General features: G+C 47.9%; 1 protein-coding gene and 1 long non-coding RNA gene across 6 annotated transcripts in view; one reads left to right on the forward strand and one right to left on the reverse strand.

The window, feature by feature from the left end:
- LOC129386154 (uncharacterized) overlaps positions 1-22,729 on the reverse strand; it is a 209,086-nt gene that overhangs the window by 174,022 nt on the left and 12,335 nt on the right. For all 3 annotated transcript variants that reach the window (XR_011893811.1, XR_008613617.2, XR_011893810.1), the window contains exons 2-3: positions 15,370-15,621; positions 8,855-8,923 (exon numbers count right to left, since the gene is read on the reverse strand). This is a non-coding gene — a long non-coding RNA (uncharacterized lncRNA). The remainder of the gene's footprint in view (positions 1-8,854; positions 8,924-15,369; positions 15,622-22,729) is intronic.
- The window catches only part of LOC126536612 (uncharacterized), a 126,867-nt gene that overhangs the window by 50,173 nt on the left and 53,965 nt on the right, over positions 1-22,729 (forward strand). The gene's annotated exons all lie outside the window — the stretch shown is intronic.

A 22,729-nucleotide genomic window follows, 5' to 3' on the forward strand; every position in this document is an offset into this window, starting at 1 on the left:
CCAGAGAAACGTCGAGCTCTCGTATGCGAGGCACCCCGTCGATCTTTTCTTACTTCCGGCTTGCCCTTTGTGCTCTCGCATTCCAGATAGGTAGTTGTTGCTGTCTTTTCTGTCGTATGGCTTGACCAATGACAACAACGGCGCGCCGCTGTCATGTGTGCTGCTCTTTTCTTATTCCGTGTCGTCCTGCGGGATGCGCTACTTTGTCGACTTGTTCTTTGTGTTCTCTTTTATTTTAGTCACGCGAGCAGTAGCATGGCTTTTTCCTGTTTTCACTGCTGCCAGCGTCCACAAAGTATGGCTAGCTTGAATAGCGCACATTCCACAGTGTAGAAAGAACGGCACTGCGAGCGCTTCCCTCGACCGCAATGTGGCTAGAATACTTTTCACGAAAGCCGCGCTGCTTATATTCCCTTGGTCGCGGCCAAGCTGTTATTAAACGAGCAACAACCATCTTCAAAACGGTGTCATAAGTAGAGCACGAGGTGCATAGTTCGAAACGTATCTCATTGTGTTTTCTTTTCTCGTTTTCTTGCTGCAGTCATTGCAGCGATGCAGCGCGAGGATTCGCTAAAATATCACTGCCCTTTCTGTGCAGATGCTAATTACAACGTCGCCGGACAGACTGACTAGATGCAAAGTCAACTCAACCCATGCCACACAGCAACGCCTTATTCCCAGACATCAGATGCATATATATACTTAGTAGTGGTGCCATCTCTTGAAGGCTGTATAAGTTAAGTTATGCTGAACGCGTCTAGCGTTAGACTCAGACACTCCAGTAATGTGACATAAAGATCAGCCATGAGCCCAAAGGAGTGATACTGAGCCGTTGTGAAACGGCGCATTTTCGCCGACGCATCCATCTTCTTTTCGCTGGCAACGAGTCCCGGGAGTGCGATACGTGATCAGAGGAAGCCCCGCACGTGGAACCGAGCAGGAGAGCACATGTAGGACAACAGCGCTCGAGAAGCGAACATACAGCTGGTCGTGGCGGTAAAGCAAGAAAGAGGAATGGGGCGTTCTACATCGCTTGCCTCCCGAGACAGGTCCCCGGGAACCCGCAAGCATCGGCCACGCTAATGGGTAAACCGGATCCTCTCTGCGAAATAGAACCCCGGATCATCGATTCCTTATCGACTGCTCCCCGTGTGTGAGCATGCTGCTTCGCTGTGGGACAGGCATGGAGATTTCTTCTTATTTTGATTCCCTGTTCGCAAGCGAAGTTCCCGCAACAAGCTTCCTTTCTTCTGTCTGCCCGAGCGACTGCTGATGCCTCGAGTTTGGCTTTCCCGCTGAGCAAGTACTCGGCGAACTCACAACATCCTCTTTGCCGTAGTATAAGCAGCATCTATGCTACACCGGAATTATACGTGTCGTGTCGAATTGCTAAGACCGCCTCGTGGCTAGGACATATCCCATTACCGGAGTCTGCGAAGTTCCCTGCGCGCCCATCTGTTGCAGGTTCGGTCTCGCGAGTTCCCCCTTTCTTTTTCCTCTCTGTTCTTTTGTGGTTAGCGAGCATTGGCGAATGTTATGTTGCTATTGGACAGTTCTTCTCACAATGCCACCATCGTCATCAGGGTGCAAGGCGCCCTGCCCTGTCTGTAATGCGTGATCGATACGAAAAATACAAACGAAATAGACACAGTCGCCGTCATGGCGTTCTCTCTCATTTTGTCGATAACTGCATCGTTGACGACATCAAAATTGTTAGTTTGGCCCGAAGAACGAAACACTGACAGAACGACAGCAATGCTTAGCGCTCGAGCTCGTTGCCCGGTGCTCTAACGATAGGTGGGGCGACATGGTGTCACGCAGCGCCCAAGGTGGCTCATGCTGTGTAGCATTAACGCCGCCCTGGCTTCACGTTTAGCACCAGACGTTTAGCAACTGGCGTTATGAGGAGCGCCGCCAGCGGCGTTGGAGGCGGGTCGAGCATTCCGATGGTGCACGAGATGCATTCGACAGTAAAACCGTTGGCGTTCGCAACTACAAATTTACAGCCCGTTGAGACCACCAGAGTATGCGCCACGGTCGTGCGCTACAGCACATCAGTGGCAAGGCAGGAGCTCCATAGCGTTTGCACACACAAAGATCGTGCCAACAGCGGACGGCAGAACGCTGCCCTCGATTTTGCTGCAAAACGAACTGCACTTCACTTAAGTCCCTGAAGACCTAGCCCTTGACGCAAGCTGACAACTGTTGTGCCACCGAGAGGGGCACAACGCCTGCCTACTCTTTCGGGAGGAGGGGAAGAAGAGAGGAGAAGAGGATAGGAAACAAAGAAATAGGAAAGAAAATAGGAAATAAACAAATGACAGAGACACGGACAAAAGAAAGTAGGACTAGCGCGAAACACACGGGACGGAAAGAAGAAATGGACAGCACGAGTCCATGCCTTCTTCCTGTCCTGTGTTTTTCGCGCTAGTTTAACCTTTTCAATGATTTACCAACTCCTAACAAGAATGCGTTTAGCATTCTTGTTAGAAGGGTCGATGAAATACAAGAATTGTCATGAGAAAGAGGAATCAAAGAAGAAGGGTAGAAGAAATAAACAAAAATGGGTTTAACATTTCTTGGAAACTAACCACGATTTCTTGTGAATGCCTAACCTATTTAGTGGACCGATCCCGAATATAGTGCAGTCTAACGCAGTGGTATATATATAGAACGAGAATAAATAGAACCGATGGGCCCGATTTTTATTAATCCTGTCATAAGAAGCCAACAAGCAAAGACACCAGGAACAACATGCACTTGAACGTCAAGGTCCACAGATTCCTAATAATAGAACCACGTAAGTTTTTTTTTTTTTTGCACATTACAAGAAGTAAAGCCATTATAAGCAAGATACAGATCAACAACACCACTGTCACTGATAGCTTCGTCATTACTAAAACTTTCAATGCATGCTTTTCCTCCGTCATTCTGGCGGGTAATACACAGCTCGTCATTTTCAGTAGCCGAAGTATTGGCGTTCCAGAGCTTGCTGCGAGTGAGGAGGGTGCATTCACTGCTCTACTTTATTTAGATACAAAAAAAATCTGCGGGCCTGGATGATATACCAAACGCCTTCCTTTGCAGATACGCTGAAAGGTATTCAAAGTACCTTTGCATCATATATAATGAAAGTTTACTCAAAAGGAAGCTTCCTGTGTACTGGAAATAGGATAAAGTAATCCCCATTCACAAATCCGGCCCTAAATTTTCTGTACCAAACTATAAACCGGTCTCAGTTTTATGTCCCTCGAGCAAAGTACTCGAACACTTCATTTACAAGCATCTAAGCACCCATCTAGAAGACAGAAACTTCTTTTCCGAGAGGCAACACGAGTTTGGGCGTGGCCTATCAACTGCTAGACAATTTCTCCTCACGACTAATGACCTAATGACAGCACTAGACAAAGAAGAGCGAGTTGATATATTTTTTTAATTTCAAAGAAGCCTTCGATCGTGTATCTCACACCTATTGAATGATAACTTAGATGTGCTCTTCGAAGTAAACATATTATTCAATGGCTTCACTCCTATTTATCCAACAGAAAGCAATATGTTCACATAGGCGCATCAGACTCATCCCATGCACCCAGCCTCTCAGGCGTTCCGCAAGGTTCAGTCCTTGGGCTATTTCTCTTAATTTATTTAAACGATCTAGAACTTGATTCACCATTGGGTTGCCATTTATTTGCAGACGATTCTGTTGTCTACTTGAATATTCAGTCAGCTGAAGATCAACTAATATTGGATGATTACCTGAAAGCCATTGACAATTGGTGCCAGGAAGTGCAGATGGGCCTTATTATTTCAAAGTGCGCACACGTCATTAACAAGAAAGCGGAATCCGTTAGAACACACATACACTATAAACAATGTCGCAATTGCGAGAGTTGACAAATTCAAATAGCTTGGTGTGATCATACACAAGACACTGAACTGGAATGATCATATATATATATATATATATACCGTATTTGCACACTTCTATTGCGCTACCGATTAAGGCGCGCAGTTAATTAGCGCCCAAGTATAAAAAGAAATTTCTTGGTGCCGATTCTACCGCGCCTATCAAGCAGCGAATCTGAGTCGACGCGAATCGTGTTGAAACGATATTATGGAACATACAAATGCACACAGACACGCACACAGCTGAATCTTAGCAGCTAGTGGCTATGGGAGTACGACGACACCTCTTTTTCGCTGTGTACCGACCACAGAAAGTCGTCTTCAGTTCCATTTAATGAATTAGAAATGCCACATTTCGCGATGGCTCGCGCAACCATCATCTGCGGAAGCGCATTCCACCCACTATGGAGCCACCTTGTGATGTGCCTGAGCGTCGCTTTCTTCGATAGCAGCGTGGCTAGCTACCTTGCATTGAACTTTTTAGTAAGAATCAGTTTGTTTTCATTTTGAGAAAAATTAGTTACGATTGTAACGCGCATGCAAATTCGAATGCACCTTTCATTCAAAAAAGGTGCGCGTTAGAATTGTCTGAGTGCGCGTGTGTGTGCGTGTGTGTGTGCGTGTGTGTGTGCGCGTGTGTGCGCGTGTGTGCGCGTGTGTGCGCGTGTGTGCGCGTGTGTGCGCGTGTGTGCGCGTGCGTGCGCGTGCGTGCGCGTGCGTGCGCGTGCGTGCGTGCGTGCGTGCGTGCGTGCGTGCGTGCGTGCGTGCGTGCGTGCGTGCGTGCGTGCGTGCGTGCGTGCGTGCGTGCGTGCGTGCGTGCGTGCGTGCGTGCGTGCGTGCGTGCGTGCGTGCGTGCGTGCGTGCGTGCGTGCGTGCGTGCGCGCGCGCGTGTGTGTGTGTGTGTGCGCGCGCGTGTGTGTGTGTGGTCTGCCACGGTGGTCCGCCCCCGACCATGGTCAGTTGCACTTCGCTTCTCGAAGTGGCAGGGCGTGTGTCGAGTGAGCTCCTAGCAATGTGGTGTACAATCTGAATAAATCATGGATCCGGGAGCTGAAAGAGATGCCACGTAATGCTGACGCCTTTCTATCGCACTTACTGCTAAATCGCTACTAAATTATTATTTTTTTACGACAGCAGTAAAGAGCCGTAAACTATTGGGTTTGCTGCGTCCGTCACTCCTTTCCTCCCCACGACCGCGTCGCCGCGTCTCGCGGTCGTCAAACCACTTCCTCGTACTCAGCTTCACCTTGGCTATCGGGCGAAGGAAGATAAAGCTCTGCTAATCATCGTCACCACAGTGCATCCAGCTCGCGCCCCTGCGGCAACGTGCAGTTGGGAGTAAACGCGTAAACCACTGAGCTGTCATGCAACATTCACGCTCGGCTTATAGAGCCGGGTTTTGTGCGCCGAGCACGCTGTTCGACTGGCGTGCGCCCGTACCAGTAGGGCAGAGCGAGCGACACTGTAGCGAACGATGATGACGTCGTGCGTATTGCATAGAAGTTGTTCAGAGAAGATAGTGGCAGCACTTGCGGAGCAAGCAAGAAGGCAGCTTCCGCTGCGAGGGCCTGCTGCTGCCAAGTTAAAGGAGTTAGAGCTGTGGGAGTCGCTCAATCCAGCCGGTGTTTTTCTTCTTGTTTGTTTGTTTGATTTGGGCGCTCTTGACGTGTGAGAAAAATTAAGAGAGGAAGAAGCGGACGTCAAAATAAATAAATGAAGAGCGAGCAAACCCCCTCGCGAGAAGTATACATCGCTCGCGCCGTTGTGCGCCACTTTCCGGATCCCAAGCAAACTTCTCAAGTGCTCCCGCACGGCACAAAGACACATTCGGGGAGAGAACGTGCTTGCGTTCAATTCCGTGGCGGAAAAGACGACGTCGCATAATCCCATCAAGAGGCGCGCCCCATCTCTTTCGGCCAACCCACTTGCAGGGCCACGACGTGGGATCGCATTCTAATGTAAGCCTGCTCCGTCTGCTAAGTACAAAAATAATGCGAAATACCAAAAAAAAGGTATTGACGAGAAGGCTGTGTGGACAGTCTCTTTGCGCAAACGAGCACGGAGGAAAACGTGACGGAAATGAAATCCAGCCACGATGTTTCTTTCTTTCTTCTTTTTGCCTTTCTTTTTTCGTTCTTCGGGGGTGTTCACACGCGGTGCCAATGGGGGATGACATTGTGAGTACCCGAAAAGATAGAAGTGGAGGGCTTTAACGTGTCTCGCGACGTGACATCCGGAAAATGAATCGTGGTTATGCGCACGTCGTGTCCTATAATGCAAGACAGCCTCGTTACATATTAAAAGCTTGTCGACGCAGTGGTGCGTAGCTCCAGTCATGCCCGAGTAAATTTCGAAGCACGTGGCAAGAAACTTCTTTCCTTTGACATATCTTTTCTGTGTACCTTCATCGCACGAGGAAGAAATAAATTATTTCGCCGTACTCGACGCAAACGAAAACCAAGGAAACGAAGTAAAATGAATGAGCTAATGTAACAGGCGTTCGTCTTTTTTAAATATTAAAGAATCAGATCATTCTGTGCCTCGTCTAAGTTAAATATGTCAGAAAAAGAAACAATGCAGAAGTGGGAATAACACTTTTGTGAACTGAAATCGCTCGTTAAAACTGCACTGTTTACTGACGCGCAAGATTGAAATTTCACTGTACAATACACCAAAATTATACAGTTGGGACCCCAGAAATCAAAGTGACTTGCGTAAGAGGTTCCTACATCAGATAGCGTGGCGTTAAAAAATCCGCGTAACAATTTCAGCGAAAGGCCCAGTTAAATCAGAACAAGACGTTAACTCATGGCCATGACTGTGACAGCTAGATCAAGTTGCCACATCTGGACGACAAGCCATACATGTGGCTCCTTAACACATTTAATGCCAGCTGGGAGATATTCGCCACCTTGATCCTGACTGCGTAATGTCTTGTCACTCGGTTTATCACTTTTCTCAAGCCTGGCCAATCTCCCATAGATAAAAGCTTTGGTCGTCTGATACCACCTCTCTCTCTTACTTCGAAAAACTCAGAGGGGAGATGCACTTGGACTGGGTATTGACGAATACCTTACCTCCACAAATGTACGTTTAAAAGGGCCGCAGCAGCAATCACAGTGTGGTTAGCCTTGCCGACTGTGTCAAACTCAACACAGTTGCACGTATAGCGTTACTACCGCCATGCTTCTCGACACGAAGGGAGTATCGAACAACATGACTCACGCGGCAGGTCTTCTTTTTTTTTTTTTTACGCTCTAAGGACCATAGGTGTTCGCGAGCGTACGTAACTCACCAATACACTTGTTACACACAAGTGAATTACACAATTTGACGCAAGCACATCGTAAAGTTCTAGGCGGAGTACTGAGCCCAACTCTAATTAAGGTCTGTCTCAGGTCTTGTGAATTCCATCTCTCACTCGATTGAAGTTTACTTCTGCATATATATATAAGCTTCAACCGATATAGGAATACGGCGACATTGCAGTCCGCTGTCACTTGGCGCTCGCAGCAATCTCTTTTGCGCGACACAAGGTGTCCATTACATATTTGCTTATAAAATTAATCTCTCCTGTGTTCTCATGTGCCATGAGACCTCAACAGGCAAGAAAACAATGTACCTCGACTGTATCCGACTCAACTTGGCTTACACAAACTTTTTCAGTGACAAAATTCACTCGGCAGGCTCGTCGACGTGCATGCTCAGCGTGTGTGGTTTTCCCGTTTGATTGCAACATTTGCCACGAGATGTTGCCGTTACTGTTGCCGTTGCGAGACCACCTCTGAAGGCCGCAACACACTTGCAGCGTGATTCAAGTTTGGAACAGCGGGACGTCCTCGGCGGCTGTAAGAACGTTCGTGGCGTACTAAGAAGATGCTTCTGGTTTGCCTACGATCTAGTTTCAGTATGTCCGTGCGCGTCCGTGGGCGTGAGCGCAGTTTGTGCATTTGCAATATCATTGCCTATGTCATACATGTCGGTTTGCCGCTGTAGTGGTCATCCAGCACCAGGAGTAGCACGTCAGGCCTTCAGCCAGGTAACATCACTAGCGTCTCGTTAAAGTCAGCGCCTCGTTAAAGACAGGATCCCGCTCTTGCATCTCTCTTTGCAACTTTGTAATCCCTGGTACGTCATTTCTATAGCGTCAGGATGTGTACTATCTCGTTGTAGACTATGAAGGCGTCTGCTTGCAGGCTTGTTTCAACAGTTGAACAGAGCATGTTTCCTTGTTGATCGACCAGAAGGGAAGGACGCAATGCAGCTGCGGATGGCTGGTCGAGTATCGTGCACGTCGCGTGTTTTGAATCGTTTCCGGTCGAGCTTGACTAAGCGCGTCTGCATTGTTCATAAAATAATAGCAGGGGACAGAAGAGAAGCAGCTGCGCTGGCGTAGAAAAATGAAGAGTCAGGCATAGAAAAGTCCATGCCCACTTAATTGCCTTTTCGCTAACTTACTTCACTGTATATCTTGAATATACAGATATCTTTAATACGTTCACCATCCCAGTCAAGATACATTAGGTCGTATACGACTGAAATTAACGATAAAAGGTTTTTATGCCTGTTTCTTCCCTTTCAGCGCAGCGATTGCGCAGAAATAATATAGAAAAGCGATGTATACTTTATTACTGGACCGCTTAAAAAATACAGCAACAGCCAACATAAGTTTCTTTTACGCCAAAAAAGATGAAATGAAATGCGCTAATTTATAGGATTTTACGAAACGCTTTGTGAAAGCTTCACATAGATTCCAACATGTACTTTGAATCTGCGCCATTTCTTGTGTCCATTTCTTTCACTTTCGCGCAGCAATATCACAGGGGGAAAAATGAAAAACGCTGTTTACTTTATTACTGGACCGCTTAAAGAAAACATCAACAGCCAACATAAACTTCTGTCCACTGGCGTCACATCGCTCACAACATAATAAACATCTCGCGCTCACCTCTCCGCCGCCCATCGCTGCTGCCTGGGTCTCATGCTTGTTTTTCCACGCCATGACAGACGACAGGAACTGGGCGAAATACCAGCAGTGGAAATAAATAAGCGCCGTCAGGCTTCCAGTCAAGAACCTACACCGTTGCCCTGTCTTCTCCTTTATGCGGGGGATCGTGCTTTTCCTTGCGCTTTTGCACTCCATGTGTTTTATTATTATTGTTATTATTTTTAGAAATGCAGCAAGGGGTCAGCTACAGGGCGCGCCGAGACTGTTGCCTTGAGAGAAGAAATATTGATTGTCGTCGAACACGACCTCAACGTCGAGAAGGATCCACCTGAGTGATTCCTTATTTCTTTCTGCATTATGCCCTACATACTGCCTCTTCCTACTCGAAAGATGGAAAGCGCGAGTCGGCTGTGGACACACCGGTGACTTTGAAGCGCCGCGGGGCACCGACTGGCAGTTCTCGAAAAGTATGGCAGGGACGGATGTGAAGGGGGGGACCACTTGCTGGCTGTAATCCCTGCTGCACTGACACACGAATAAAGGAACCGTGAAACGGAGTCGAGAGCTATGACGAAAGCGAGACGTGCCCGCCGCGAGCGATTTTCGAAACAGGGCTGCAGTACGACGTCTGTTCCAGGCTGCAGTTTTGGACGACCACGCCGCGAGGCGCTTAAGCAACTTTTTCTTTCTTTCTTTTTTTTCTACTCACATAAGACTGGAAAGACGAATCGCGTCAAATCTATTGCGAGCGTAAATTGTATACTGGTTCCTGGGTTAAAAATTGTGGAAACAGAAACACCAAAATATAAAGGAACGGTCTTTATAAATTCAGCATCCGACGCTTGTAGCTGCTGGAAGAGGCATAAGCAAACTACCGAAAAGCTATAACACCTTGATTCTACCAGGTGAAACCACGTTAGCCAAATTCCGTTGGCACCGGAAAGAAGTGTCGATCACAACATGACTATGCTTAACATTTTCTGAGGTCACCGCAAGCCAAAGAGGAAGCTGTGGCAGTTTTCAAGAGTTACTTCGTTATTTCGTGTTTAGATCCATGCAACAGAGCTGCGTGCGAATGAAGGTGGAACATACCCGCGTGCTGAGACGGGAAAGTCAAAAGCGCGTCGATGAGAGTACGTCGGGCAAGCGACGGAGCGTTTTACCCCAAGATAATCATAATAGCATAATAGCATAATAACAAGGAAAAAATAAGTCTTCCTTGAGAGTTAGACAGGAATCAAATGACGCTGACGGAACAAAAGGTCCATAAAGAAAGTGCGTCTTCGCCGGCTGGTGTACGGCATATTTGCGTATTTGTATATCGGAGTCCAAATAAGTTGCTTTAGACATTTAGAATGACTGCGAGAGCACATACATAGTTCCTCGGTAAAATTTTTTTAGTCTTCAATCGCAATTATAAATTTGACTTAGTGAAAATGTACACTCTCCGCCAGTATGTAATGGAACGCCGAATTTGTGTTGAAATATTACAATTTTCATCGTGTGTGCGTGTAATGAATATATTTTTCATGAGGGGGATTGTTCAGCAAGAGAATAACATAACTATTATCGGTGGGTGAAAGTGTGCGCATTAGCAAGAATCGCCGTTTGAACACAGATGAAGCATTGCTTTTGTCTTGACTGAGTGGCTAAGAACAGTCAAGCGTGGAACAAAATGACTAGAAATAGTCGTGGAATATTTTATTTACACATTCCCAGACAGCCATACGAAACTTCGCCAACGGTCGAATCTCCCCAGAGGCACTAAGACTCCTAAATTAGCTAATAACCACGACAAAAGTGTCGATCTCATCTGGACACCCGCTCACACACTACCAGACGGCAGCAATGAGGTGGCGCACCACATGGCTCGAGAGCTTACTGACCGAGCCTCGGTTAGCCCTGCCTCACCGACTACCTATGGGTGGTAGTGGGAAGATCGAATGACCAGATTTCGAAACACTATACGCAACACTATACACAACACTATAGACACTTACACAACACTTACACAACACTTACACAACACTATAGATTGCCGAGGCGCACATTCCCGCCGCCGCCGCACCCAAATTAACCAAAAATCAGTCTGTTGAATGGCGGCAGTTACAGACCAGATCCTATCCGAGTCCAGCCATCATGCACCTGATACACCCAGATTTATACACGACTGACAAGTGCAGACATTGCGACTCTAGAGTCACCCTGGAGCATATCCTATGGGAATATACGGCTGTAATACAGGATAACGGTGATGCACCCTCAAACAGCGACAGTCTCCGCTCGCGCTATGAGTCTGCGTTGCTCAGCTCAGACCTGCAGCACCAACTCTGGGCCGTCCAGCGAGCCGAGGAAGCCGCCAAGGGCCGACAACCCTAGGCCGAAACCTAGGCGGGTTCCAGGCCCACCTCACCAAATCGCATGGCATTCAATAAAGTTATTTGAATGAATTACTCTTGCGGAGCTTTTCGAGAAGGAAATAAGGTATAGTACGAGAGCACCATGCAAGTGCATTCCTTCAGCGAAAGATTCATCAGTATGGAGAAGGCATGGCAGCTTTCTCCCCATTGGATGGTGCCGACTCGCCAGCCGATACTCGCGCCGATTACTGCAATATAAACAGCACAGTACGAGACGCAAGAAGCGGTAATAAGGTGGCGCAGGATAAAGACACCGATGTAAGAGGAAACCTAGTCATCGTCTTTTTGGACGTCCAAACACACACGTCGGCAAAACGAGCAGGAAAGGAAATGAGGAAGACGGAAGACGAGCAGCCATCCCAAACACTCAAAGCAAATAAAGCAGCGAGAGGCGTGTGGCAATCCGATTACATGTACAGTATCCCGCGTTTACTCTTCGTGCCACGGCTCATTTCAGTAAGCGTCTCAAGGGGTGAGGCTGCCCTGCATCATTCCGAAGTAACGAGAATATTGTTTGTCTTCGCTCGAGGTTGGTTTGATGACCACTGTAATCACAGCCCTGTCGCAGCCCATTTTCTTCATTTCTTTTTCTCAGATTATCTGGTCACAAGTATACGCAGCTGTGGGGCTTTGATGGCTCGATCCTGTTTCAGTGGGCTTTCTTTACTGCCGATACGTGCGGCACGTTTGTCGTTTCGGGGCTACACGTGCCGTGATAGTTTCTAAGCATGTGCCTCCTTAAGCTTGATATAAATGAATACTTTCGAGAGCACGCCCAGCAACAATAACAATGAAAAACAAATTTACAATTGTTTTTCCAGAATGGTCCTTCCGCCTTCCGATCCCTTGCTGTACGGCTCGATTCACCAGTGAATTGACCAGCGCTCAAAACAAAGAACCTTGGGGTTCTTTGTTCCGGCTGCGCCTCATTTGCCTCCCTTGATCCTGTAATCTTGCAATTTTGATTGCTTGAGGCGTTCTGCGGCAAGCGAATGTATGAATGTATGACTAAAGAATATCAATTTTATTTTCGTTGAGCATTTCATTTAATTTTTTCTGTATGTTTTTACCCTATTCAGAATGTCATATGCCAATTAACCTTGATCAGTATCTAAAAGAGCGAGGGAGAAATGTCATAAGGGAAAGGCGCGGAGGTTAACCAGGCTGAACCCGGTAGGCTACCCTGCACTAAAAAGGGGGGACAGGGGATTGAAAGAGGAGGTGGAACAGAGAAGTTCGAACTTTGCACTGTTACACAGACAAATCGCTGAGTCAGTGACAAGCGGTCATACAGGCTGGTTGGTCCCAAAAAAAATCGTGGTTCCGCCTGAAAGGCGCAGCACCGATTGCGATAGCAAATTAGTAGATAGCTGTACGAAGTAAGAATAGTAGTTTTATCGGCCGTATAAACTTGTAAACATTCGCTTACTAACTAAATTAACAATGATAGAATGTGTAAGCGTGACTCAACGAGGACGTAGGCAAAAACAAACACACAGAGACAGCGCTGTCTGTGTGTGCTTCTTTCTACGTCCGTTCAGTCGCGCTTACACATTCTATCATGTATTCAAACCAACTAGCCCTACAACGTATTTTAACTAAATTAACCAGCACGGTGCCATGAGCGCACAGGTAAACATCAACACATCTCGCTCGATGAGCACGGAAACTCGCTGTCAAAATTCTGGAGTGAGGAATCGCGGCAGCAGCAAGCGAATTGACCTTCATGCATGTCTTGCTTCTGCGCGAACGAAACGTCGAAAGCACAGTGTGTACGAAGCCACCGGCTGTACGCGCTCTCTGCAAACATCGCAGATCGCTTTGAAGATGAATTGTCCAACATGCGCCTGCAAATTTCCTCATTTCATCGCCCCACCTAATTTTTTGCCGTCCTCGATTGAGCCTCCCTTTACTTGGCACCCATTCTGTAACTCTAATGGTCCAATGGTTATATGCCCCACGCATTACATAGCCTGTCATGTCAAACGCCAACAAATTTCTACTTTTCCTTAATTCTTTTGTAATACTTCTACTCATAATGCTGTTTGTTTTTTTACTGTTCAGAAGTTGTGTTTGTATTTTGTCTATAGTTTGTGTCACTGGCCACCTGTACTATCCAGAAAGAAAGCTGGGCCAGTAAAGTATCTATTCTCCTTTACCGCTGTCGTAAACAACACGACAATGCAACGAAAATCGTTCCCATGCCCAACACCCAGAAAGTAAAACGTGTTGGCGAGTTCACAAGCTTCTGTGTACTGCAGTTTCAGTTATATCTCACAAACGTTAGGCAGTCAGCTTCATGTGCGTAGAACACCGGTCAAAGAATGTCTTGTCACCTGAAACCTTTTTTTTTTCTTGACACAATAGCAGCATGCGTGGTGCTACGAATAGTAACATCCAGCTCAATTAGTGGCTTCCTGCGCGGGCCTAATACGCAGGGAAGGGAGCTTGAAAATAAAATGTACGTGTGTGTTCAAACTGAGCCATCGGAAAGACACATGAGCAAAAGAAACTGTATACAAAAACTTCCCTCCATTCGTGTTTAGAAGATATATTTCTTTAATTACACAAACAAAACGCGTTTAACCCCTTAAAAACAGGGACTAGAGCGAGAAAACTGCAGGGCATGTACTTCGTGAATTACGTCTCTTCATCAACATTATTTCCGGTGAATCGCTTAGAACTAGCTTTCACGGTTAAGGTTGAGAGTGAGGGTTGCAAGTAACTAAGAGCAATCACGTCGATCGATCAGTTGGCAACAGAACAGCAAACACAGCAGGAAGAGAATGTTTGAAGCAGAACAGCTTCGTGATTATTAGTTTCCCTCCAAGTGCATAAGCGAACTCCGCATAGAAGAACGGCGGTTGAAAAGGTGTTGAAACGGCAGTAAACTTCGGGAGATTTGACACCAAAGAAGTTGAAGGACGTGACAACGAGGACGTGACAACGATCCCCTCTGTCAGTTCGTCCTGTGTTTTCTAAGCTGGAGATTGAATTGTACCATACGTACAAGCCCAAGCATCTACACTTTGAGGACGCGGCATAATTAATACAGAGAGCTGTCCTACACAGCTCCTGGTACCTCCATTCCACTTTGACAGGAATTCAGAAGTCAAACAGGCACAGTACTGCTTTCGCGAGCAGTCCTGCCTCGTGATTTGCCGTCAAGGGGCTCCAAAACCATCGCTGTAACTGTACTATAGAAGTGACCGTTGTAGCAACACTATGTTTACCTTTATTGTTTTTTCATTATTTTGCGCCTCTGTATAGCGTCAAACTGAAGCACCAGCAATGACGCACCCCGAACTACTAACGCACGCGCAAAACACGCACACGGTGCCCGCACGCAAACGCGCAGCGCCTCCTTTCCCGACTCGCCCGCACACGGGGAGATGAACGGGATCGTCCACGAAGCCTAATGCGACCCTCGCCGGTTGCCTAGAGGCGGTGCCCATCGCGGGCGGCGTGTCCTCGACACGAAACGGCGGGGAATCAAATTGGGTCCGGGTTGTTTGTCATCTGCCCCGACACGAACGGGGGCTTACTCCGCGTCTGTTTGTTCCGAACATGCCGGCTCACTAGTTCGCTGCTGAGAGCCGCGACGCGAGGACTTCCCCTTCAACCAAGTGCAGTCGCATTTTCCCTCCGCCGCCTTTCGTTTCCATTTAAATAGGATTTGTCTCGGCACTTTCGTGTGCGGAGCCTAACATTTATAGTTTGTTTAAGTAGTCGTGTTATTCTGCGCCTGTCGCGTTTGTATTTGTGTTCTCCATATTTTGTGAGAGTCAATCAGAAAAGGCGAGACCCCAACCCCTAGAAGATATGACAAGTGGCGAAATGACGGAATTTGAGGACCACTTAATCGCCCAGAATGCAGCCCCCGGTCAAACCAGCACTGTCTAAACGATTCGCATCTTATGAACGCATCTGTACGTTCATGCAGCGCCGTATCCGTGCGTTTATATAAGGCAGCAGAACTAGCAGGCACGCCTTCGTTACTTTGTATCTGTTCACTCATCATATGCTAGAGACAAGAACACATACACACAGAAAGAACACAGAGGAAGAAAACCTACATGCATCCGATAAACTAACCTGGTACGCCAGTGCTTCTTTAGCGCGTGTCTGCGTGATCCCCATCCACTTGCGCCTCCTCTCGCTCTGAGGATTACGAACTGGATTAAACTGCCAACGTTCGCATCAGTGTTCGGTGTTGGCGATGCTGGTAGCGGTAGCTGCAGGCGTGGTTGGCATGGCAACTCTGCTCCAACTTCTCCGCAAATGCCTCTCTTTAATAGTAACTCACAGCGCCGCAGTGGGGGTGTCGTTTCGTGGTGCCATGGTCGGCTGAAACAGCATGACAAATGTGTTAATTCAGGTCATTACTATGTCATCCTGACTAGGTTTCTTGCCCCGTATAAATAAGAGGATCTTCTATGCTGACAGCCTCCAGAAGCACCCTATAACAATTACGTGTGTAACGCCTTGTAGCACTTCGTCTCAAACACTGTTTGCTTTAGTGGTGCACTGATGTAGCTTACCGAATTACAAAGTAACACAGGTGCTACGAGGAACGATGTTGTGGAGATTTCTGGAATAGCTTTGACCACCTGAGGACCTTGTAATAAAGCTTGACACACGCACGTCGTTGCACTAATCTCTCTATTAACATGCGGCCCCTGCGGCTAGGAGTCGAACCTGCGACCATGCTTTCAGCAGCAGAATGCCACAGTCACTGAACAGCGAAGGCGCGTCCGGAACCTTCGTTAATTAACGGCTATGTCGGAAGAACAAGTGTTATTCTATAAGTCACTTAAGCTAGGTAATCCACTAATTAAAGCATTGTTGTCTGTTTAATACCGTTTTTTTTATGAGTGAGAAAGTAAGCAATGTCAAATCCTGCTATAGCAAGACAGTAAAGAAATTGAGTCTGCCTTTTTTCCCCATATAACATGCACAGACATACCACAGTCACAGAAACATACTGTGTACACATAATCGTAAGCGGCTGAATGTCCGTCTGCGCTGAAACTTGCTTTATTATGAAGTCAACCTTTTGTACCTTCATCCGTGCAGTTTCAGTGTTCTGCACCACGGCGCTGTTGCCAGAGCGGCATTTACTTATTTCTCCTGGTCGTTCATTCACGTCTGAAGCGCAGGAAATCCAGCCGTAATGCAGCGTATACGGTTGGGTTGTGTAACTGTCTGCGTCCCGAGCTGGCATCATTCCGGAATCTTAGATATATGTACTCACCGGCGTTAACGGCATATTGTTGGCAACTTACTGCGCTCTTCTATGGCGCATACACTCAAAGCTTCAGCGTATAATCTAATAAAGCAGCCTGGACCGAGACATGCGCGGTTGCACGGAAGAATGGCGACCAGACAAACGCCCCGACGAAATTTTTTTTTTTTTTTCATCCCATACGGAGAGAGACAAGCCCCCTTCGAAGCGCGCACCAGACTTGCCCGTGGTGCACAAAATTTCGCGAGCCAGCCGGCGGCTGTGTAAGCGCGGCGGAAGGGGCCTCTGGTCTCGCCCGATAGAGAGCCCAGCGTGCGACGCGATTCGCCTTTGCAGGGACGCTTATCTCGTCGCTGCACTGTGCCGCAACCGAGGCCGGTGCTCGAGTTCAAAAACGCGCTGCTCGCTCGTTGTCCGGAGCGTTTATAAAGCTAGACGCGACGCCGACGACCTCGTTTGCTCTTTGGTGAGGAGTAGAACCGCTTTTCGAGAGAGAGAAGATGTATGTCCATTACTTGAGAGAAGAGCTGGAGACGGCGGAGGTCGGCCGGTCGTAGAAGAGATTGCACTGCCAGCGTTGTGTTTTATTTTTTTCCTCGTTCTTCATTCTTTTTCTTTTATTCTTGTTCCGGAGTGACCTCCGTTATTCGCGTTGGCGCCACGGTGTCGTGCGCGTAGCCTCTCCCATCTCCTTTTTTTTTATTCCCAGCGTTGCGCTTTACCATCACTGTGGAGAGGCGAGAAGACGAGAAGCAAAATCACGCCCCCTTCCCATAAGCGCCGAGTTTCTGGCGTCGCCCAGCCGCCGGCCGGAAAATTTTCAAGGCGCCGGGTTATTAATGGCCTCGTCTCTCACCACAAAGAGACAAGCACTATATATACGACGCCTTACAAGCATCGTTAAGGGGACCTCAGAAAATACATGACACTGTTTCTGCACTTCAAATTCAAGTAGCCACACAACTTCTCTTCTCGTTTATTATGTTCGGGAGCTTTCCTGCTTTTTTTTAGACTGTTCATTCGATCATATACTTTACCAAGTCCTCTTCGCCAGTGACCTGTATACCACGCTCTGTTAACGACTTTTTTGAGTGCCTGAATCTCAGTGAGACTTCTCGCTATCAACTTGGTTGTGTGTTCTAAGCAGTCATTCTCAATCATGGCTGAGCGTTCGCGTTTCTAACGCGTACCCGGTCCTCGCGCCAGGAAAAGAAAATTTAAGGGGACGTAGCTGGCTGCGGCAAAAAGCCGGTTCTTTCTCATTTTACCTAACGCCGTTTTAAACGTCTGCACTCTTACCGGTAACTTCACACCACGAAAACAAAGGTATTACAATAAGCGTAGATAAACGGATTTGAAATGGGAGGTGCACTCGACGTTTACTCACCTTTAACAGGTGTCTTTTTTTTTGCGTGCAGTTTTAGCCGTTACTTCTGCGTATATTCTCGCAACGAAGCTGAGAGCGCCTCGGGCAGCGCAGTCAATACGCGAACTCCAGCAAGAAACTGGAGAAATAAAAATAAAATGCCTCGCAACACACTGCGCTTGCCTGAGTGACAACGGCCGCGACGGCAGCTGCCACCGAGCGCGCCTTATTGAAAGCGAAAGACACGCGTGCGTGCGCCGCGGAAGGCGTGTGTGCCCGCGTGTGTGTGCGTGTCTGCAGAAGGACCGAGAGTCTTTCGGCGCGGACCGAGAAAACTCGGGTAAGAGGATTGGGCGCGCGGATTTCAACTCGAGCGTTGCGAACGGTATTGAAGAAAAGAGGGCGGATTCGGCAGTTGCAAATCCGCTGCTGGTGCGACTGCAAAGCTGCCAAAGTTACTGCACTCCCTTCCTCGGGGGCCTCTTTTGCCTTTTCTGTATTCTTTTCTTCCCGCACTTTTCTTTTTTCTTTCTTCGCAAGTCCCCCGGAGAACCACAAGGGAAGAGGAGAACCGCGCGCTGTATCGATTGAGCGCACGTCTGTGTGCGCGTGCGTGAGTCGCGCGGCAAGATCGTGCAAGCGCAACATTTCCGTGGAGTCCGCCGGCCGACCGACCCTTATGCGCGCGCTCCTCGGGACCGCGCTCGCGCGGGAAATCGATGCGATTTCTAATAGATTAGAACGCAGGTCCTCTCCTCAGCCGCTGAGACGAATGCGCGCATAATGACGCAGCGGATAGCCTTTCTTCCCCGTAGTGGCGCCCCCTCCCCCTCCCCGTGCACGTGCCCACTTCGCGAGTGTGCATCTACTTTCTGGGGTGAACGGAAGGCGAAGAACTACCCATATTCGCTCTCGTTATGCGCCTCGCCGTTACAATCACCGCCAGCCGGCGGCGCGCTTTACGACAGGAGCAATTGAATTCTAATCGGTTCCCTCGCCGAGATCCTTAGGCGAGATGTCTTGCGCGCCGCCTCTGAGCCCTCTCGCGTACCGTTGGCATCTTTAAAACTTCGCTTGCAGCCGCTTCCGATGAGAAGACATTACGGAAAGACGCGCCGCGGACACATTAATCGCCTATTTCATCGAATCTCTGTTTGTTTGTCGATGTTCGTTTTTTTTTTTTTTCTTATTCTTCTTCGTTACGATGGGACTGAAGAGCGTTGAACGCTGCAGACCATTACAGTGCCTTGCGTGCTTCGTACAGTACGCCCGCTCTTGATACATTTTAGTCCTTCGGACATCGACGGAACAGAATCTACAGCGAGAATTTTGCGATGTTCGTGTATCGGTGCATATACACTGCAGCTCGCCACTGCGGGTCGTTATGCGCGTGGGTTAGTTATCTTAATGTTCAACCCAGGGAGGAGAGAGAGGGATAAGTAATGCCTTCTTGCGAAATATCTCCTTGCCCAGGTTACGTGCACATTATCCAAGCACTAAAGTGCAATGCACTTGCGCAAGTAGCCGTTCAGAAGCCTTATAAAACGGCTTAATGGACCACCATTCTGCAACCAGCCGCGGTATGCTTTCTTTCTTTCTGTCAGCTCAGTCGTTTGCTTCCCGGCTGGTACATGCTTTGTTTATGAAACGAGCGTTTTTTTCTTCCTTCTTTTTTTTTCAGCTGTATCATTACTTTTCTTGCCGCTTATAATAAACAAACGGATTACTTTCTTAAACTATATGCCAAAATTCGCATTAGCAGCTAAATCGTGAAAAACCCGCGTTAGCTGCTACGTCAAGAGTAGCTTCTTCCAGTTACTAGAAAGAAGAAATTAAGTCCTTCGCCATGCGTAAATAAATATTCGGTTGTACATTAAAAAAAAGAAGCAAGTAATATCTGCGATAACATCGATACATTGTCTCCGCTGTATCCTGGCTTTCAGTAGACGGCACAGGTAAGATTCAGTGACTAACGTTTTCATTTTTCACTTTAAGGCACGCACTAATTGCAATAGCGACATTGAAGTCGAGCAGCAGGGAAGTCATGTCTGCTTAGCAGAAATCCCATAACTAGCACCCTTTTCGAGACATTCATCCCTAATTATATGCTGAAAATGTACGTTGACAATCGTTCCACACTGCTAGATGGACGTTTCCTAAAAACTGACAACTGGAGCGCAATGTGTTTCGTAGCACACTTTAAAAACAGATACTCGAAAGTGGGGCAAATCTTGGAATTTATGCTATGTGTACATAACTGCTGCTCGGCTTCAATTTCGCAATTGCAACGAGTGTCCCGTAAGGAGAACAATCATAAAGTTAGTGAATCTTTTTAGACAGCTTCTCGTACAGGCATTTTCCGCGTTTTCCAGAAGTTCCCCTGAATATGGGAAACAGCGTTATTGTGATGTGTGGTGCGCGACATGGTGCGGTGATCGGGACGGTCAAGAGCAGACGACAATGAGTGCACGCGCGCCGAGGCGGATTCCATGCTGGAAGAAGGAAAACAACGACGCCGAAGAGCGTCCGGCACGAGAACGCGCGGCGCATGGAAAACAACAAAAAGAAGAAAAGCAACCAATTAGGATAGACCACGGGGAGTTAGGCAGCCAATCAGAAAATGCCAAATCGGCCAGATCAGAAGAAAAAGCGTGGTGCGCTGGCAGAAAGGGGGGACACGCAAGGAGACGCAAGGGAGACGCCAGGCGAGTCCCACGAAGCGACGACAGGAGGAGGTCAACCACCGGAGCGGGCGTTGAAGACGGGCCGTCGGGTTCCAGATCCGAGCCACCAGGACTTCACCCGACCAACCTGTTCCTGTGCCTGCCAACCTGTTCCTGTGCGTCACCCGTCTACCTGAGCGTGCCGCCAGCTCCTCAAGGCCGGTGAGCTTCTGCGCCCGTGGACAGCACGAGAACAGTCGGGCTACGGGCCCGAGTTCTACGCCAGCTGCCCGGCCAGAACGCCGCCCCCCGTCTGTCGTGCCGCCTGCTGCCCGAGGTCGCCGTTCGAGCTTCTGTGCCCGTGGGCAGGACAAGAGCAGTCGGGCTACGGGCCCGAGCTCTACACCCAGCTGCCCGGCCAGAACGCCGCCGCCGTCTGCTCGTGCTACCGAGCCGCCTGCTTTACTTCTCCGAGACAGAGCTGGTCAGTTCCGGTCGCCCGGTCAACCAACTTAGACCACGACCTTTGGTGAGACCGGCGCCACTCCTTTCACCAGCTTGTCGCAGCGTCGCAGCTTCGAGACTGTTATGTATCCCTGCCGTCGTGGCAAGCCCGGACTCACGCACCACTTAGCTCCATACTAGCCCCAAATGTGTGTCTTGAGGTGTATTTGAGTGTTTCTTTTATGTTTGCTATTTTCTTCTATTTATTTTTAAGCCTTCGTTAGTTCCATTAAACCTTTGTGTGTGTGTGTGTTCGAAACGAACGGCTTTGTCCTCAATTGGGTTCTCGGAGGCTCCGCCTGAGAGAACCATCAGAACCTTTTGAGTAGACGAACCTTTGTCCCATATTAGGGTCATCACAAATTGGCGTCCGCGACAGGACAAAGCCGTTCACAAGCCGGACACAAGCATACTTTTTTAAACTCTGCTCGAACTAATAAAAAAAAACAGATGGTATATTAACGAATGTCACGGTCGTATTGTCACATTACGATTTCACTTATTCATGTGTCCGGGGTTCTTTCTTTCTTCCGTTTTGAGCTTTTCTCGTGAACCTAAAGCTCTTAACAGTACCCAAGGTCATTTTTCATGAAGAATTGTATGTTGAGAGCAGTATAATAAAATTAGGGGTGTGCGAATATTCGAAATTTCGAATACAAATCGAATATTTTCCATATTCAAAGCGTATTCGATTCGAGAACCGAATATTCGAGGAGGGCCGAATAACGGTAGTAACAGCGAATATTCTGACATGCGGAATAATTGAGCAAGTAACGAATCATATGCTTGCTCCGCATTCTCCAAAGAACATGGTTATTCCCTGAGAACTTCGCATGACCCGCTCATTATTTGTATGCTCTGTTTCAGTCTATCTACATCCACACCCGTGAGACACGATCAGTTTGAGCTTCTTTTTACCAAGCTTTATTCTATGGCTCTTTCATAACGTTATATGATATACTTTAGGGCTCTAATTATATGCGATAAAACATGTATCCCAAATGTTACCTGGAAAATTCTTAGATGTTTGGAAATTAAGAAAAAATATATGTCCGAGGAGAACATTGCGTCGCCATCGACAACTCCCGCCTTTTGTTCCCGCCTTTCTAATGTAAGCGCCGGCTTTCTGCTACCTGCTGCGCTGCTGCTCAATGAGGCAAACGCAAACCGCGCTAACTTCGCCACGGCGCTATTTGCAACTATCTCAGTACTCATACAGCCCTCGATCAAGCGTGTTCTCCAAGAAGGGAATCAACTGCAGATTACGATCCACCGAGCACGCAAGAAAAGAAAGCCGGAAAAAGTCCCTTTTGCCAGTACTGCACAAAACTTTCGCCGTCGACAGCTCGGTGCAAGTCGTGCGAACATGTTCTTAAAATGCCAACGGGAACAGCCACTACTCCTCAAAATCACATGAAACATCACACTTTGTTGATGGAAGAGTACAAAAAAGAGGCCGCCGCAAACGCTACGCTGGATAAACCTACACTGCAGGATGATACACTTCAGCAGACAGCAGTCATTGCCTCAGAAGAAAGAAAACGCACTTTACCAGAATGTGGCAGCCATTTATTCCTTCACGATTTCTGCCACATCAGTTCAAAGCACTCGTCAAAGCAGCTGTACAGTCGTGCTGCAGTCTGCCATCTTGAACAAAATTGTCGCGTGTGCTCGTCC

This window comes from Dermacentor andersoni, chromosome 4, assembly GCF_023375885.2.
Source record: "Dermacentor andersoni chromosome 4, qqDerAnde1_hic_scaffold, whole genome shotgun sequence".
In the NCBI taxonomy this organism is placed as follows: domain Eukaryota; kingdom Metazoa; phylum Arthropoda; class Arachnida; order Ixodida; family Ixodidae; genus Dermacentor; species Dermacentor andersoni.